We start from the raw sequence: 18193 nt of genomic DNA, 5'->3' as shown, positions 1-18193 counted from the left end.
AAAATCTTAATTTTTTATTTTCAGATAATTATCAAAGTTCAGCCACTCACACATAATCAACTTCGCTCTCCAAAATTCCAGGACATGTTTTTGCTTGGATATATACAGAATTTGACGGTCTACGCACGGAAACATTAGAAAACGTAAAAAACATATGTTTTGACAGAGCACAGGGAAAACTGTGCGACTCTGAAACTGTTGCATTCATTTGATGCAGTTTATGTGACTAACTCTTATGTTTTCATAACTTTTTTTGGAGTGATTATCACATACACAAGAAAACCTAAATCGGGCAAGGTAGAAGAATCTTTTTACCCATTCGCCAAGTGTACAAGTTAGGTGGGTCGACAACATATTCCTGTCATGTGACGCACATGCCGACACCAGTGTCGTATAGAATATATCAGACGTGTTTTCCTGCGGAGGAATCGGTTGACCTATGACCTTGCGATCAAATGTTTTCGGTTCCTATTGGAGAGGCACGTCCTTTCGTCTACTAATCGCACGGTTTTGCGGTGCGGTCGCAAAACACAGACACTAAACTTATTACAGTGAACAGAGACGTCAATGAATGAACGGACAGATCGTAACTTTGCGAAAATAAAGAAAGCAAAATTTTCACTCGAGGGAGGACTCGAACCAAGGACCTCCCATTCCGCAGTTACTCACTCTAACCACGAGACCACAACGCTCATCAGCTATCGTTGTCCTTTATGTTGCCTATCTTACACATGGACTACTCAGTTTGTATATTTTGCTTTTTTTTTCATAGTTCCACACAACTTCTTCCTGTTTTCTCGATTGATCTGTGTTCAGTTTTTCAAGGCCTATCCACTGTGTCAATTTATAACTAAATCTGAGGGGGGTGCGATGGGGAGGTTCCCTTGTAAGTTATAAACTTATTATTAAATTTTCAATGTGCGCCATATATTGTGCGACCTGCTTTAGACACACAGATGGGCAGCTTTTATGACTGCTATAACTATATTTTCTTATTGTTTTGTGTAATCTCTGTAGCTCTTGCAACAATTAGTACGAGGATGCAGAAGTAACAGAAACAGGAAAACGAAGCAAAGTTGCTGTCGCCTGTCGACGCGAAGTTAGTGCACAGAAGCGTGTCAGTTGCTTTGAGAAGTGAGACGGGGTAGGGAACCTCCGCGGTGACAGCTGTTGTGACGCGAGCAGAGGACGGCTGTGCTTACGTGCTGCTGCGGTTCTGCCCGCTGGCGCCTGCGCTGCCGCTGCCCGCCGTCCGCGTCGGCGTCGCCGGCGGCGGCCGCGGCGTTGGGGTCCGGCGAGGCGCTGATGCGGATCTCGGGCAGCGCCGAGCAGCCCGCCGGCGGAGACGTGGCCGCGTCCTCCTCAGACGTCGCCGACGACATGCGCAGCGTGCGCTTCACCAACCTCGCCAGCAGGTCTGCCAGCAACGCAGCACCGTAACGCTTCACTACTCAAAACAGTATATGACTAACACAGCGTATGCATACCCATGGCACACAAAACACTTTAGAAAACTGTTGCAGAAGCAACGAAAAAAGCATGCCAAATTCAGAAGAAAGCAAAATCCCCAAGACTGGCTAACTTTCACGGAAGCTCGAAATTAAAAAAAAAAAAAAAAAAAAAAAAAAAAAAAAAAAAAAAAAATTTCTCTAAGCACTATGGGACTTAACATCTGAGGTCATCAGTCCCCTAGACTTAGAACTACTTAAACCTAACTAACCTAACACACATCGCCGGCCGGAGTGGCCGGTCGGTTCTAGGCGCTACAGTCTGGAACCGCGGGGCCGCTGCAGTCGCAGGTTCTAATCCTGCCTCGCGCATGGATGTGTGTGATGTCCTTAGGTTACTCAGGTTTAAGTAGTTCTAAGTTCTAGGGGACTTTTGGCCTCAGAAGTTAAGTCCCATAGTGCCCAGAGCCATTTGAACCATTTGAACCACATCCATGCCCGAGGCAGGATTCGAACCTGCGGCCACAGCAGCAGCGCGGTTCCGGACTGCAGCGCGTAGAACCGCTCGAAATTTAGTGCGGACGTAAATGCGAGATGCTTTTAATAGTATCCGCAATGGAACATTGTCTCAAAATATGGTAGCTCTCCTTCTTCAGGCCACAAGTGGCCCACCGGGACCATCCAACCGCCGTGCCATCCTCAGCTGAGGATGCGGATGTGGAGGGGCGGGTGGACAGCACACCGCTCTCCCGGTCGTTATGATGGTTTTCTTTGACCGAAGCCGCTACTATTCGGTATAGTAGCCCCTCAATTGGCATCACGAGGCTGGGTGTACACCCCGAAAAATGGCAACAGCGCATGGCAGCCCAGCTGGTTACCCATCCAAGTACCGGCCACGCCCAACAGCGCTTAACTTCGGTGATCTGACGGGAACCGGTGTATCCACTGCGGCAAGGCCGTTGCCCCTCAATATATGGTAGAAAATTCAAAGGGATTCCGGTCGTATGTTAAGTACACCAGTGGCAAAAAACAGTCAATACCGTCACTGCGCGATAGTGATGGAAATGTTACCGATGATGGTGCCACTAAAGAGGAGTTACTAAATACAGTTTTCCGTAATTCCTTCACGAAAGAAGACGAAGTAAATATTCCAGAATTCGAAACTCGAACAGCTGTTAGCATGAGTGACATAAAAGTAGATATCTTACCTGTTGCGAAACAACTCAAATCACTTAAGAAATGCAACTCTTCCGGTCCAGATGCTATACCAATCAGGTTCCTTTCAGAGTATGCAGCCTTTCTTCGCAATCATTTACAATCGCTCACTTGACGAAAAGTCTGTTCCTAAAGACTGGAAAGAAGCACAGGTCACACCAATATTCAAGAAAGGAAATAGGAGTAACCCATTGAATTACAGACCCATATCACTGACCTCAATTTGCAGTACGATTTTGCAACATATACTGTACTCGAACATTATGAATCACCTTGAAGAAAATGACTTATTGATACATAACCAACACGGATTCGGAAAATATCGTTCTTGTGCAGCGCAGCTAGTTACTTATTCCCATGAGGTAAAGAGTGCTGTCTACAAGGGACCTCAGATCGATTCCATATTCCTAGATTTCCTCGCAGAGAGGTCACAGTTCGTAGTGATAGATGGTAAATCATCGAGTAGAACAGAAGTGATATCTGCCGTTCAACAAGGTAGTGTCATAGGCCCTCTGCTGTTCCTGATTTACATAAATGATCTAAGTGATAATCTGAGCAGCCCCCTTAGTTTGCAGATGACGCTGTAGTTTAAAGTCTACTAAAATCATCAGACGATCAATCACAGTTACAAAATGATCTAGAAAGAATTTCTGTATGGTGTGAAAAGTGGCAATTGGCACTAAACAAAAGTGCGACGTCATCCACTTGGGTACTAAAAGAAATCGGATAAGTTTTGGGTATACAATAAATCGCACAATTCTAAGGGCTGTCAATTCGACTAAATACCTAGGAATTACAATAAGAGCAACTTAAATTGGAAAGACCACATAGACAATATTGAGGGGAAGGCGAAACAAAGACTGCGCTTTATTGGCAGAACACTTAGAAGATGCGACAAACCCACTAAAGAGACAGCCTACATTACACTTGTCCGTCCTCTGCTGGAATATTTCTACGCGGTGTGGGATCCTTACCAGGTAGTATTGACAGAAGAAATCGAAAAAGTGCAAAGAATGGCAGCTCGTTTCGTGTTATCGCGCAATAGGGGTGAGAGTGTCTCTGGAATCATACGCGAGTTGGGGTGGCAGTCACTGAAACAAAGGCTGTCTTCTTTGCGGCGAGATCTATTTACGAAATTTCAATCACCAGCTTTCTCTTCCGAACGCGAAAATATTTTGTTGACCTACCTACGTAGGGGGAAATGGTCATCATAATAAAATAAGAGAAATCAGAGCTCGAACGGAAAGATTTAGGTGTTCCTTTTTCCCACGCGCCATTTGAGAGTGGTATGGTAGAGAAGTGGTATGAAAATGGTTTGATGAATCCTCTGCCAGGCACATAAGTGTGAATTGCAGAGTAACCACGTAGATGTAGAAGCAGCTCTGCAGGAGCATCTACAAGCTCCAGCCACATTAATGTGACCGCTGTCTACGTTCAGCAATAACCTCTCACAGACTGCAAGTGGCAGCACTACGAGTGGAGGGAATATAAAGCGTATCGGGGGAACTTCGAAAACGCTGCAGTCGTCGCCGTAATGTGGAAATGGAGGGAATTATCTGACGTCCAAAACGACGTGAGCATTTGCTTTTGGGCCAAGGGTGGTAGCGTTCCAAAGCGACTAAGTTTGTAAACTGTTGGTATGCCGCCACGCGTAAAATATACCGTGCAAAATTGTGCTACCCAAAAATACTTAGAGGCAACTATGGAGCACCCAGACCCATAGATGACAGGGATGAACGTCGGCTGCAGAGATGTGTACGGCCCAATAATCGAGCAACTATGGAGCAACTGACCACCAGATACACGGAGGGGCTACCAACTACACTACTGGCCATTAAAATTGCTACACCAAGAAGAAATGCAGATGATAAACGGGTATTCAGTGGACAAATATAATATACTAGAACTGACTTGTGATTACATTTTCACGCAATTTCGGTGCATAGATCCTGACAAATCAGTACGAAGAAAAACCACTTCTGGCCGTAATAACGGCCTTGATACGCCTGGGCATTGAGTCAAACAGAGTTTGTATGGCATTTTCAATTGGTGAGAGATCTGGAGAATGCGCTGGCCAGGGCAGCAGTCGAACATTTTCTGTATCCAGAAAGGTCCACACAGGACCTCAACATGCGGTCGTGCATTATCCTGCTGAAATGTAGGGTTTCGCAGGGATCGAATGAAGGGTAGAGCCACGGGTCGTAACACATCTGAAATGTAACCTCCACTGTTCAAAATGCCGTCAATGCGAACAAGAGGCGACCGAGACGTGTAACCAATGGCGCCCCATACAATAACGCCGAGTGATACGCCAGTATGGCGATGACGAATAGACGCTTCCTATGTGCGTTCAACTCGATGTCGCCAAACACGGAGGCGACCATCATGATGCTGTAAACAGAACCTGGATTCATCCGAAAAAATGACGTTTTGCTATTCGTGCACCCAGGTTCGTCGCTGAGTACACCATCGCAGGCGCTCCTCTCTGCGATGCAGCGTCAACGATAACCGCAGCCATGGTCTCCGAGCTGATATTCCGGGCTGCTGCAAACGTCGTCGAACTGTTCGAGCAGATGGTTGTTGTCTTGCAAACGCCCCCATCTGTTGTCTCAGGGATCGAGACGTGGCTGCACGATCCGTTACAGCCATGCGGATAAGATACATGTCATCTCGACTGCTAGTGATACGAGGCCGTTGGGATCCAGCACGGCATTACGCATTACGCTCCTGAACCCACCGATTCCATATTCTGCTAACAGTCATTGGATCTCGACCAACGCGAGCAGCAATGTCGCGATACGATAAACCGCAATCGCGCTAGGCTACAATCCGACCTTTATCAAAGTCGGAAACGTGATGGTACGCATTTCTCCTCCTTACACGAGGCATGACAACAACGTTTGACCAAGCAACGCCGGTCAACTGCTGTTTGTGTATGAGAAATCGGTTGCAAGCTTTCCTCATGTCAGCACGTTTTAGGTGTCGCCACCGGCGCCAACCTTGTGTGAATGCTCTGAAAAGATAATCATTTGCATATCACAGCATCTTCTTCTTGTCGGTTACATTTCGCGTCTGTAGCACGTTATCTTCGTGGTGTAGCAATTTTAATGGCCAGTAGTGTATGTCTCCTCAACGACCATTCAGCGAATGTTGCTGCGTATACGCCTCAGCAGCAAGCTCCTGGTTCATGCACTCATGCTGAATGCTGTTCGTCGGCGTCGAAGGCTGGAATTTGCACGCCAATATCACAACTGGGCATTTATTAAGTAGGGACAGGTGGATTTTTCAAGTGCTCCATCGGACAGATGGCCTTTGGTGTGTACGGCATGAAACGTCTGAAAGCAAAAACTCTGCAACAATCGTCGAAAGAGTCCATACTGACGGAAGGAACGTTATGGTCTGGGGAATGTTTTCATCATTCTGAAAGGCACAATGGATCAACACAAATAAGCATCTAGCCTTGGGGACCATGTCCACCCCTACATGTAGTTTGTTTTTCCTCGGCCTGATGGCATTTACCGGCAGGACAACGCAACGTGTTACACAGCTCGCAGCATCGTGCCTGGTTCGAAGACCACCAGGATGAGTTTATCGTACTCCCCTGGCCACCAAACTCCACGGATTTAAATCCGATGGAGAACCAGTGGAACCACATCGATCGGGCTGTTCGCCCCTTGGATCTTCAGCCGAGAAACCTATCGCTGCTGGTCACGTCACTAGAGTCGCCATGGCCCCATATCCTTGTCGGTAATTTCCAGAACATGTTCCTGCGCGTCTCACAGTGACCCGCACTGCAAAAAGTGGTTATTCAGGCTTTTGACAAGTGGTCGCAATAATCTGACTGGATAGCGAGTAATCTCACATGTGTACAGTTGTATTGTATGGAACTGGGGACCTAGAAAAGACAGAGAGGCTTCATCCCCGCCGTAGCCCTCAGTGATTCACAATCCCACAACAGGCCACAGCAGTCCATTCACCCCACCGCCGCCCCACACCGAAACCAGTGTTATATGTTTACAATGCTTCCAGTCTAGGAAAATTTTTAATGATTTTTAGAGTTCCGTACCTCAACGAGGTGGAAACGGAACCCCTATAGAATCAATTTGTTGTCCTGTTTGTCTTTCCGACTGTGAGGACCCCTTTTTCTTAGGAGCGGATAGAGGTATCAATCTGAAATTTATGTCGAATAGTAAGATCTACGGTCCCTTAGCGGTGTAAAAAAGTTAAGCTCCTAAGTCAAAGCAGTAAAAGATACTGTCGTTTATGTGGCATATTTTCACACTCGCAAACTCGCTCATCAAAACCTGTAGATAAACTATCTGTACGATTAATTAAGTTTGTACGAAATCCTAAGATCGCGAGTCCTCCTCTACTTGGCCTGTCTTCCCATAATTAACAGCATACACCAACAAAGTGGGCCGTTCTTACACAGACTAGCATATCCTACCATGCAATATACAACTAAACGATCTTACTAACATATGCATCCTCCGTCAGCTGAAAAAGTTTCGGGCCCGGATTAATAATAATAATAATACTAAAAACCAGAGAAGGAGATAGTAGTTTTAATGCTTCAGATGTTCTACGTAGTTTCCCCCCACTTGAGTGCAAGGCACAGAACGTTCATACAGCCATGCGAAACAGAAAAGTCTTTCTTTGGGTTATGTCGTCAAAGCCTTGACCCTTCATGTGGATTTCTACACTTCTTAGTTTTGTGCTACGTTCGAATTGATGACGCCAAGTCTCGTCACCCTTGATGATTTTCCACAGAAAAGAACAGTCTTCGTTTTGCGTATAAATCACGACGCCGCAAGCGTCAACGTATCGTTATTTTGCTTGGGAGTCGAGAGATGCAGGACAAACTTTGCGCACACTTTTCTTCAAAACATTGCACAGAATATCTTGAAAACTTGGTTCAGAGGTGTTGCTTCATTGCAATTTGTAGTACCACGACGCTGACACACTGTGGCTTCACGTTCACTACTTAGGAGTGCCTACTCGCAACTGACTGGTCGAGTGCACATATGTTGTTTACTGTTGTTAGTTGAAGTTGCCACCGTAGCTACTGCACTGAGGTCACCTGCAATTCTCTGGATAGACTGTGCATAATTTTTTTTTTCTTCTTCATCTACACTTCAAGTACTAGGGACTTTTACATGTTACGTATATGGATTTGGTGTCTGTTCTTTCGGACATTGATGACCTGCAGCCATCTAGAACGAAATTATAATAATATTAATACCTTCAGCTGCTACCGGGCGTTGATATATATCAACGGGGACAGGTGAAAATGGGTGCCCCGACCGAGACTCGAACCCTGGATCTCCTGCTTACAGGGCGGACGCTGTATCCATCTGAGCCACCGAGGGCACAGAAAATAGCGCGACTGCAGGGACTATCTCGCGCACGCCTCCCGCGAGACCCACATTCTCACCTTGTATGTCCACACACTGCATTCGTAGTATCTCACCCCAACATACTCATTACTCGTGGAAGACATTCTTACCAAGTCCCATAAGAGTTCGGGGAATATGTGTGCATCCGCACAGAAGAAGGTCATGGCTGGTGCTGCCAGAACTATATACTTATATGGATATGGTGTCTGTTCTTTCCGACATGTCATTTCACGAGTGTACCGTCAATACATGGAATCCGGTAGAACATCCGACATCGCTGCGGCCGGAAAAAGATTCTGCGAGAACGGGACCAAGAGAATCGTTCAACGTCACAGAAGTGAGAGCCTTCGGCAAATTGCTGCAGATTTCAGTGCTGGGCCATCAACAAGTGTCAGCGTGCGAACCATTCAACGAAACGTCATTGATATCGGCTTTCGGAGTCGAAGGCCCACACGTGTATCCTTGATGACTGCACGACACAAAGCTTTACGCCTCGCCTGGGCCCGTCAACACTGACATTGGACTGTTGATGACTGGAAACATGTTACGTGGTCGGAGGAGACTCGTTTCAAATTTTCTCGAACGGATGGACTTGTAGGTGTATAGAGACAACCTCATAAATCTATGATCCTGCATTTCAGCAGGGGACTGTTCAAGCTGGTAGAGACCCTGTAATGATGTAGGGCGTGTGCAGTTGGAGTAATATGCGACGCCTGATTTGTTTAAATACGACTCTGACAGGTGACGCGTGCTTAAGCATCCTGTCTGATCATCTGCATCCATTCATGTCCGTTGTACGTTCCGACGGACGTGGACAATTCCGGTGGGACAATGCGACACCGCACACGTCCACAATTGCTATAGAGTGGCTCCAGGGACACTCTTCTGACCTTAAACACTTCCGCTGGCCACCAATCTCCGCAGACACTGTCATTATTGAGCATATCTGGGATGCATTGCAACGTGCTGTTCAGAAGAGATATCCACCCCCGATTTATGGACAGCGGAGTTTGAGTTGGTTGCGTTTGTAGATGTCGTCTTGTTTTGTTTGATGGCGTCCTCTGTGTGCGTGTGGGATGGCCGGCCGAAATTTGTTGGTGATAAGTAATTGTTTTTGGGGTCTATTTTTCTCGAGTTGCAATGTTTTGTGTATTTATTGTGTATTGAATGTGTTTTAATGTACGTAGGGATGTTATAAATTTTAATTTTTGAGGTGTTGTGGTTTTGTTTTTGTTTTTTGTAGTTATAGGTGTTGGTTTTTTCATATCAGTAGTTATAGTTGACCTATATAGGTCAAGGGAAATGACTGATTTCATTTTTTGTATTTTTATGTGTAGGTATAGGTGTTTTGGTACCGTCAGCTGGTGTCGAGGGAAATGTCTGATTCCAATTTCCGTAGTTTTTTGCTGTAGGTGTTGGTGTTTTGGTATCGTCAGCTGCCGTTGACCTATGTAGGTCAAGATCAGTGTCCGATTGCCGTAGATTTTGTAAATTTTTTTTTGTTCGTCATCTTGTGTGTTTTGGGATCGTGGTGTGTTTCTTCTTTTACTGTTATATTTAGCTTGTCCTCTTCGTAAAACCCCCAATTTCCCGCGGTTGTCCCGTTAGTTTGACTGTATTTTTGGAGGGAGATAATGTCTTATTTATACGTATTTTCGCGTTTGTTGCTGTGTGTATGTAGTGATATCATAGGCGCCATATTGGAGACATTTAGAGTAGCCATTTCCGCCATATTGATGACGTCATGGGTCAAAGCAGAAGGGTGGAATCTGACACTTCCGTATTCCCCAAACCACAGTGTAGCAACACTTTTGTGTGGTCGCGGGGGCCCTACACGATATTAGGCAGGTGCACCAATTTCTAAAGCTAAGTTGCTCAATATTAAGTAACTTTTCAATTTGTTTCTTAGATGTCCTCGCAGGAAGACCGTTACAAGACGAAGCCAAGCAGGAAGAAGAGCGGACGGAAGCTCACCGCTACCGGTGATGCCGCCGGGCAGCGCGCCGTTTCCGCGCAGCTGGTGGTCTGTCCCGGCAGCGGCCGTGGCGGCGGCGGCGGCCGCGGGAAGCGCGCGGCGCCAGCGGGCGAACGGCGTGGCGGCGTCGCCTGCCGCTGCGGCGCCGCCGTCCAGCCGGCGGTCCGCCATGCGGAACACCTTGCGCCGCTCCTCCGTGCGCTCGCGCCGCAGCTGCACCTGCCACGCAAGACAACGGCACATAACTACCAGACCACTCATCTGCTTGGTGCTCGTTTCTACTACACCTACCGAGCGAGGTGGCGCAGTGGTTAGCACACTGGACTCGCATTCGGGAGGACGACGGATCAATCCCGCGTCCGGCCATTCTGATTTAGGTTTTCCGTGATTTCCCTAAATCGCACCAGGCAAATGCTGGGATGGTTCCTTTCAAAGTGCACGGCCGACTTCCTTCCCCGTCCTTCCCTAATCCAATGAGACCGATGACCTCGCTGTTTGGTCTCTTCCCCCCAAACAACCCAACCCTAGTACACCTGTAAATCTCCGTTTCTTTAAAGAACTGAACTCCCATGTTCAGGGAGCAGCGCGGGAACATTATAAAATATCATAAAACAAGAAGTATCAATATTATGAAAAGGATAGTTGCTACTCACCATATAGTGGAGATGATGTGTCGCAGATAGGCACAACAAAAAGACTGTCACAAAATAAGCTTTCGAACAACAACGCCTTTGTCAAAAATAGAGGACAGACACACACTCACACTGACGCAAACACCACTCAAACACACATGACCACAGTCTCTGGCAGCTGAAGCCGGTCTATAGCAGCAGCAGCTGTCTTTTCTGCTACCCCCCTCCCCCCCCCCCCCCCCCCAATCTCACCACCGCCTTCTGTCTAACCTCCCGACTGCACTTAGCTGCCATACCCCCTCGTCCCCGCACGCTCCCCAGCAGCACTTCACTGTCCCCCACCCCTACCGTGCTATCCTTCCTCCTCCATGCCCCAGCCTTCTCCTCGCCGCCACCCAGTTGCCTCTCCCATCATGCACTGCTGCTAGTGATCGTAGTCTGGCCTCAGCTGCTAGAGACTGTGGTCACATGTCTGTGAGTTCTATTCCATGAATGCGTGTGCCTGTCATCTATTTTTGAAAAAGGCCTTGTTGGCCAAAAGCTTATTTGTGACAGTCTTGCTGTTATGCCTATATGTAGTTCAGTATGTCTGCTATATGGTGAGTAGCAACTATCCTTTTCATAATACTGTTAGGCTGGCCGAGTGGCCGAGCGGTTCTAGGCGCTACAGCCTGGAACCGCGCGACCGCTACCGTCGCATGTTCGAATCTTGCCTCGGGCATGGATGTGTGTGATGTCCTTAGGTTAGTTAGGCTTAAGTAGTTCAAGTTATAGGGGACTGATGACCTCAGAAGTTAAGTCCCATAGTGCTCAGAGCCATTTGAGCCAAAATACTGTTACATTCCGTCGCGGATTTTCCATTGTTTGAAAACAAGACGCATTGGAGATAGCAACTGAATTCTCTTTTCCTTACATGGAAGTATATTTAAACTTTTATTTCATTAGGTTTTGAAAACGATATCTTGAAGGTGGCATCCGTTCTGCTCACTGCATTAGGACAGTCGAAATCGTAAGCTTTGGTCCACTTTGTCCAGCGACTCTGTCTATGTTGATAATGGCAGCACGAATGTTGTTCCTCAGCTTACCCAGGGTCCGTGGGCGACTGGGATGCACCAGTGATTTAGAGATGGTTCCATAAGAAAAAATTGGAGTGGGCTAAATTCGGCGAGAGTGCTGGCACTGAAGATCGCCCATCAAAGAGATGTTCGAGGAAGTCTCCGCGCAAGACAGTCACCCACGTTCGTGCCGAGTGAGCTATGACGTCATATTGTTGGAACCACACATGCGCCACTTTCATTCGAGTTCTGAAACAAAAAAAAACCTCCTCAATCATCTCATAAGTGACCGTGACTGCCCTATCGATCTGTTCAAAAGACGATGGGCCAATAATGTCATGTTTGATAATGCACACCAAACAATGACACGTTCTGTATGCAGAAGCTGCTCATGAAATTCTAGGGGGTTCGTGCCACTCCTATACCGGATGTTTTGTTTAATCACGCCTTCATACAAATGCAAATGTGCCACATTGCTGAAGAACATAAGGGCGACATGAGGGAGGTTTTAGATCAGGGCTCCGCGTGCATTTTTCCGTGAAACAAAATTGCGTGGATTAAGTGTGTCCACCAGTGCCAGTCTTTATGTATGAAGTTTCAAGTCTTCACGAAAGATTCGTCTCACTGTACGATCAGTAAGTGCACGAACAGCTGCATGTTTGCGTGCAGATCGCTTAGGGTTTTCACTCGGTGTTTTCTAATGTACTGGTGGGTTCTTGAAGGTCCTGGTTTCTCTTTTTGCACACTGTTTCTCTTTTTGCACACTCTCAGTATCCGTAAGCATGTCTACCCAGATAACAATCGATTTGCAATAAAGAACACGGACTGTAGGCGCGATATTAAACTGTTCGCTGATTGTCGCTGGGTTGCGATGACCGAATGGGCAATGGAAAAATAAGTGGTGAACGAGCTCTCATCTCTCGTCCACTGCACGATCGCTGCTAAACTAACCTATTGAATACGCTCAACATGACACAAGAATGAGTAACAGCCGTTGTGTGGATCGTGTTTCAAGTAAGAAAGTTCCCGCGCCGCACCCTGTATAAAAAAAAGTCTGATTGCAAATGAGTTAATGAGCAAAATATTTGACGTTAATCACATAAGTGCGGAAAAGTTTGGTAAAGACTAAAAAGTATTCTTAAAATTTGCTGGAGGTCGCTAAGCGGTCTCATAACGAAACATTGGATGATTATAGTCTGGGTAATTTGCACCCCATTTTAAGCAAAACCTAGTTTTCCACGCATCTCAATGTTTATGACGTCATATCTCCTGAACTACGTGTTGTACAATGATATAATTTTGCAGGTACCTTCAGTGATATATGTAGATACCGTCTTCAAAGTGTGTTCCGACTAGAGTAATAAAGAAGTAATAAATTAAAACGTCATGCCTGATGTTGAAATTTTAATGCGCGCCATTTTAAGCAATACTCGTTTTCCACGCAGCTCAAAGTTTATGACGCCATATTTCCCGAACTAAATGATGAACATTGATACAATTTTGCAGGTACATTCAGTGATATATTTGGATTTTGTCTGAAAACTGTACAGGGAATAGCTCTTGCACTGAAGAAGTAATAAATTAAAAAGTTATGTCTGATGCTAATATTTTACTGTATCAACAGTGAAAATTAGCAAGTGATAAACTTTTTTACTTTCATCGTGTGATGAGAAGTGACAGCGAGAAGAAGTTTAGGTAATGTTTGAACTTATGCGCGCCTTCGAATAAGCTACCTCAAGAAAAACGCATAGTTTCTAACTGTAGTACGTGTCTTATTGTGTTAAACTTTTAACATATGAGTATACCTCTTAATAGGTGCGTTGTGAGAGCATATTAAGTCCTTAAATTCGGTCAATAATTACATCAAATATTGAAAATCAAATTTTTGTTACCCCTGAAAGCCGTAAGGTAGGCAAAAATGGTTCTGGGTGCCGGAATAGTTGCTTAGTAACATATCAGTGCCAGGCAAATGAAAACTAGGCACATAAAAAAAATAAACCGTAAATTATTTCAAAGTAATCGCCACAACTGTTAACACACTGATACCACTGCGATACGAGGTGGCCAATCCCTTCATAGACAAGTAGACGTCGACGAATGTGTTTGGTTCAAATGGCTCTGAGCACTATGGGACTCAACTGCTGAGGTCATTAGTCCCCTAGAACTTAGAACTAGTTAAACCTAACTAACCTAAGGACATCACAAACACCCATGCCCGAGGCAGGATTCGAACCTGCGACCGTAGCGGTCTTGCGGTTCCAGACTGCAGCGCCTTTAACCGCACGGCCACTTCGGCCGGCCACGACGAATGTGTTTCTTCAGAGCTCCAAAAATATGGAAATCGGACACTGAGGGATCGGGACTGTATGGAGGACGTGTAGGGACTTCCTAGTGGCACTTCTGCAACGTTTTTGAAACAACCTTGTGTTGAGAAGCCCTTACACACCCTCCAAGCAGTCCCGATTTCTCCCTATGTCACGCCCATTTTTTTGGGCTCTTGGGACGAAGAGGTACACGCCTCGGTACAACCATGGTTCCCCAGACAACCGCAAATATTTTTCCGCGGAGGCGCTGACTGTATCATCACACAGTGGGATTAATGTATTAACGGTTTTGGCGATTAGATAATAAACAGTTTGCTTACTATTTACCCATCCGTCTTGTTTTCATCTGATCGCCCCATATAGATTGTTCTGTCAGCTGACGCTATTACCTAAACTAGACTTGCTACTCGAGCAGCACAAAGGGTCTTCATAGAATTTGTCAACCTAGAAAAAGCGTTCGATAATATAAAATCGTGTGACATGTTCGACACTCTCAGAAAAATAGACGTAAGCTACAGAATAGACGGGTAATACACAAAATTTACAAGAACGGAGAGAGAAAAATAGTGTCGGAAGATCGAGAAGGAAGTACTTGAAAATTAGAAATGGTATAAGTGAAGCAGTCTCTCGACCCTACTGTTTAATCTATACATCCAAGAAGAATGACAGAAATATAAGAAATATTCATGATAAGGGTTAATATTCAGTCAAAGGATATCAGTGATAAGATTGGCTGCCGATATTGCCCTTGTCTGCGAAAGTGAGGAAGAATTGCAGGACCTGTTGAATGGAATGGAAGGCTAATGAGTATACTATGGGCTGAGAGTAAACATAAGAAAGGCTAAAGTTATGAGGACTTGCAGAAAGCAGACTGATGATAACTCTTGCAAATTTGACAAAAGTCATGGGATAGCGATACTCACATACACAGATGGCGGTAGTATCGCATACATGAAGTATTAAAGGGCAGTGTACTGGCAGAGCTGTCGTTTCTACTCAGGTGATTCATGTGACAACGTTTCTGAGGTGATTATGGCCGCACGACGAGAATTAACAGATTCTGAACGCGTAAAGGTACTTAGAGCTGGACGCATGGGACATTTCATTTTGGACATCATTAGGCAGTTCAATATTTCGAAATTCACAGCGTCAAGCGTGTGACGAGAATACCAGATTCCAGGCATTACCTTTCATTACGGACAACGCAGTGGCCAACGGCCTTTATTTGAAGACCGAGGTGGCGGCGTTTGTGTAGAGTTGTCAAGGTTAATAGACGAGCAACAGTGCGTGAAATAACCGCAGATATCGATGTGGGACGTAGAACGAACGCATCCGTTAGGACAGTGTGGCGAAATCTGGCTTTAATGGGTCATGGCAGCAGATGACTGACGCGAGTGCCTTCGCTAACAGCACAACGTCGTGTGTAGAGCCTCTCCTGGGCTCGTCAGCATATCGGTTGGACCCTAGACGACTTGTAAACAATGGCCTTTTCAGTTGGTAAGGTTCGAGTATGGCGCAGACACTACGAAGCCATGGAACCAAGGTGTCAACCAGGCACTGTGGAAGCTGGTGGCGGCTCCATAATGGTGTATGATGTGTTGACATGGAATGGTCTGGATGCTCTGGTCCAACGGAACCGATCGTTGACTTGAAATGGTTATGTTCGGTTACTTGGAGACCATTTTCAGCCATTCGTTGACTTCATGTTGCCAAACAGCGATGCCCCAAGCCACCGGGCCACAATTTTTCGCGATTGGTTTGGAGAACATTCTGGACGGTTAGAGCGAATGATTTAGCCACTCAGATCGCCCGACATGAATCCTATCAAACATGTACGGGACATGATGGAGCGGTCACTTCGTGCACAAAATCCTGTAGCGGCAATACTTTAGCAGTTATGGACGCCTAAAGAGACAGCACGGCTCGGTATTTCTGCAGGGGTCATTGACTTGTTGAGTGCATGCCACGTCGAGTTTCTGCACTACGAAAGAGGTCCAACAAGATATCAGGAGGAGTCTCATGACTTTCGTCACCCCAATGTACATCAAAATCACGAAGTTGACGGAATGAAGGTATTCTGCTACCTTGGAAGCAAAGGCGGACATAAAAAAAAGCAGATTAGCACAGGCAAAGAGGGCATTTCTGGTCAAAAGAAGTCTACTAGTAAAAAAAATTGGCCTTAAGTTGAAGAACAAATTTATAGGTAAGTACATTTGGAGAACAGCATTCTATGGTAATGAATCATGGGCTTTGGGAATGCAGAAAAAGAAGAGAATGTGTGTTGTGCTATTGAAGGATGCTGAAAATTAATTGGACTGATAAGATAAGAAAACGTCAGCATAGTCGAAGTTGATAGCGTAAGTTTGCGTTGTGGCGCTCCATTAGGAGATAATGCGTCTCGAATTCTGGAGGGGAGAGATAATGGCATATAGTTCCTAATCGGTAGTCTTCGCGCCACTGTCTTGCATTAAGTTCCAAACTTCTCCACACTGTCTCATGAAGGGAGAGCATGTGACACTCTTGATGGTGATCCCACATCAGATGGTGGCCTTAAGCTCAGCGGTCATCTCAGTAATACTGAAAAGGAGTAGGCTCTGCGCCGACATTCAGATTCACCCTCTCCCTTCCATTGATCGGAAGCGATACAAACATAACAGTGCGTTGCACAATAACTCATCACAGTTCTGCACGACACAGGTACACACTTGATACTTCGTAACAGGTCGAAAGAAGGCAACGGCAAACACTATGAACTTGTTTAGAAAGGTGAAGTGGGATTCCTGCACCTACTTCCTCATGCTCATTCTCCGAGTATGGAACTGCTTTGATACGGTAAAATAAGAAATAGAGTGGTTCTCTGCACAGTTGGCGAGAAGATACGAGCAGAATGGACAGACTGATACAACATGTACATAGACAGCAGGGAATAGCTTCCATGGTACATGGGCGAGCTCTAGGGAGTAACACCTGTAGGGGAAGACAGGGACTGGAATACATACGAGGGCTATCCACAAAGTACATTACGTTTTGGAATTAAAAATAAATAAAGTATTGGAAATTTTTTTATATACAGATGAAAGCCACACTTAAATACTACTTTTCTACATGGTTGCCATTTAAATTAAGGCACTTATCGTAGCGATGGCCGAGCATGGAAATTCCTTCGTCGTAAAATTCGGCCGCCTGCGCCTTCAACCACATGGTTACCTCTTCTTGAAGCTCGGCGTCGTCATCAAAACGCTGCATAGCCAACCACTTCTTCATTGCTGGGAAAAAGTGGAAGTCGCTCGGTGCCAGGTCGGGACTGTACGGCGGATGAGGAAACAACTCCCACTTAAAAGATTCGAGAACTTCACGAGTGGCATTTGCCGTATGGGCCCGGGCGTTGTCGTGAATCAGCAAGATCTTTGAGCCCAACTTTTCCCTGCGCTTGTTTTGTATTGCTCTTCTGAGGTTGTGCAGAGTTTTGCAATACCTTTGAGAGTTTATTGTAGTGCCTCTTTCCAGGAAATCCACAAAAATCACACCTTTTCTGTCCCAAAAGACAGTCGCCATCACCTTCCCTGCCGACATTGTCTGCATGCATTTCTTGGGTTTTTGGGGGAATTTGTGTGCCCCCACTGCACTGACTGCAATTTTGTCTCGCAGTTCACATGCTTAACCCATGTTTCGTCACCAGTAACGATGCGATCGAGTAATGAGTCGCCATATTTCTCGTAAGCGTCCAAAAACGTTAACGCTGCAGCCATTCGCTGATTTTTGTGAATCTCTGTCAAGATTTTTGGTATCCATCTTGCACAAAACTTGTGGTAACCAAGCTTTTCGGTAATGATTTCGTGCAACAAACTTCGTGAAATTTGTGGAAAACTCATAGAGAGTTCCGTTATTGTGAAATTACGGTTTTCACGGACCGTGGCATCGACTTTTTCGACAAGTTCGGCAGTCACTATGCTGGGTCTTCCACTTCGCTCTTCGTCACTTTTAAATTTTTAAATTTTATGACCCATTGACGCACTCCACCTTCAGTGATTATGTTGTCCCCATACACTTCACAAAGCTGCCGATAGGTTTCTATCGGTGTACAGTTTTTTGCAATCAGAAACCTTATAACAGCACGCACTTCACACTTCGCGGCATTTTCAATTAAC

At 45.7% G+C, this 18193-nt stretch overlaps 1 pseudogene; it reads right to left on the bottom strand.

The window, feature by feature from the left end:
- Nucleotides 1–2294: 2294 nt before the first annotated feature.
- LOC124614143 lies at nucleotides 2295–2412 on the bottom strand (annotated as a pseudogene).
- Nucleotides 2413–18193: the final 15781 nt, after the last annotated feature.

This window comes from Schistocerca americana, chromosome 4, assembly GCF_021461395.2.
Source record: "Schistocerca americana isolate TAMUIC-IGC-003095 chromosome 4, iqSchAmer2.1, whole genome shotgun sequence".
NCBI lineage: Eukaryota > Metazoa > Arthropoda > Insecta > Orthoptera > Acrididae > Schistocerca > Schistocerca americana.
This window is presented reverse-complemented; position numbering and strand designations above follow the sequence as displayed.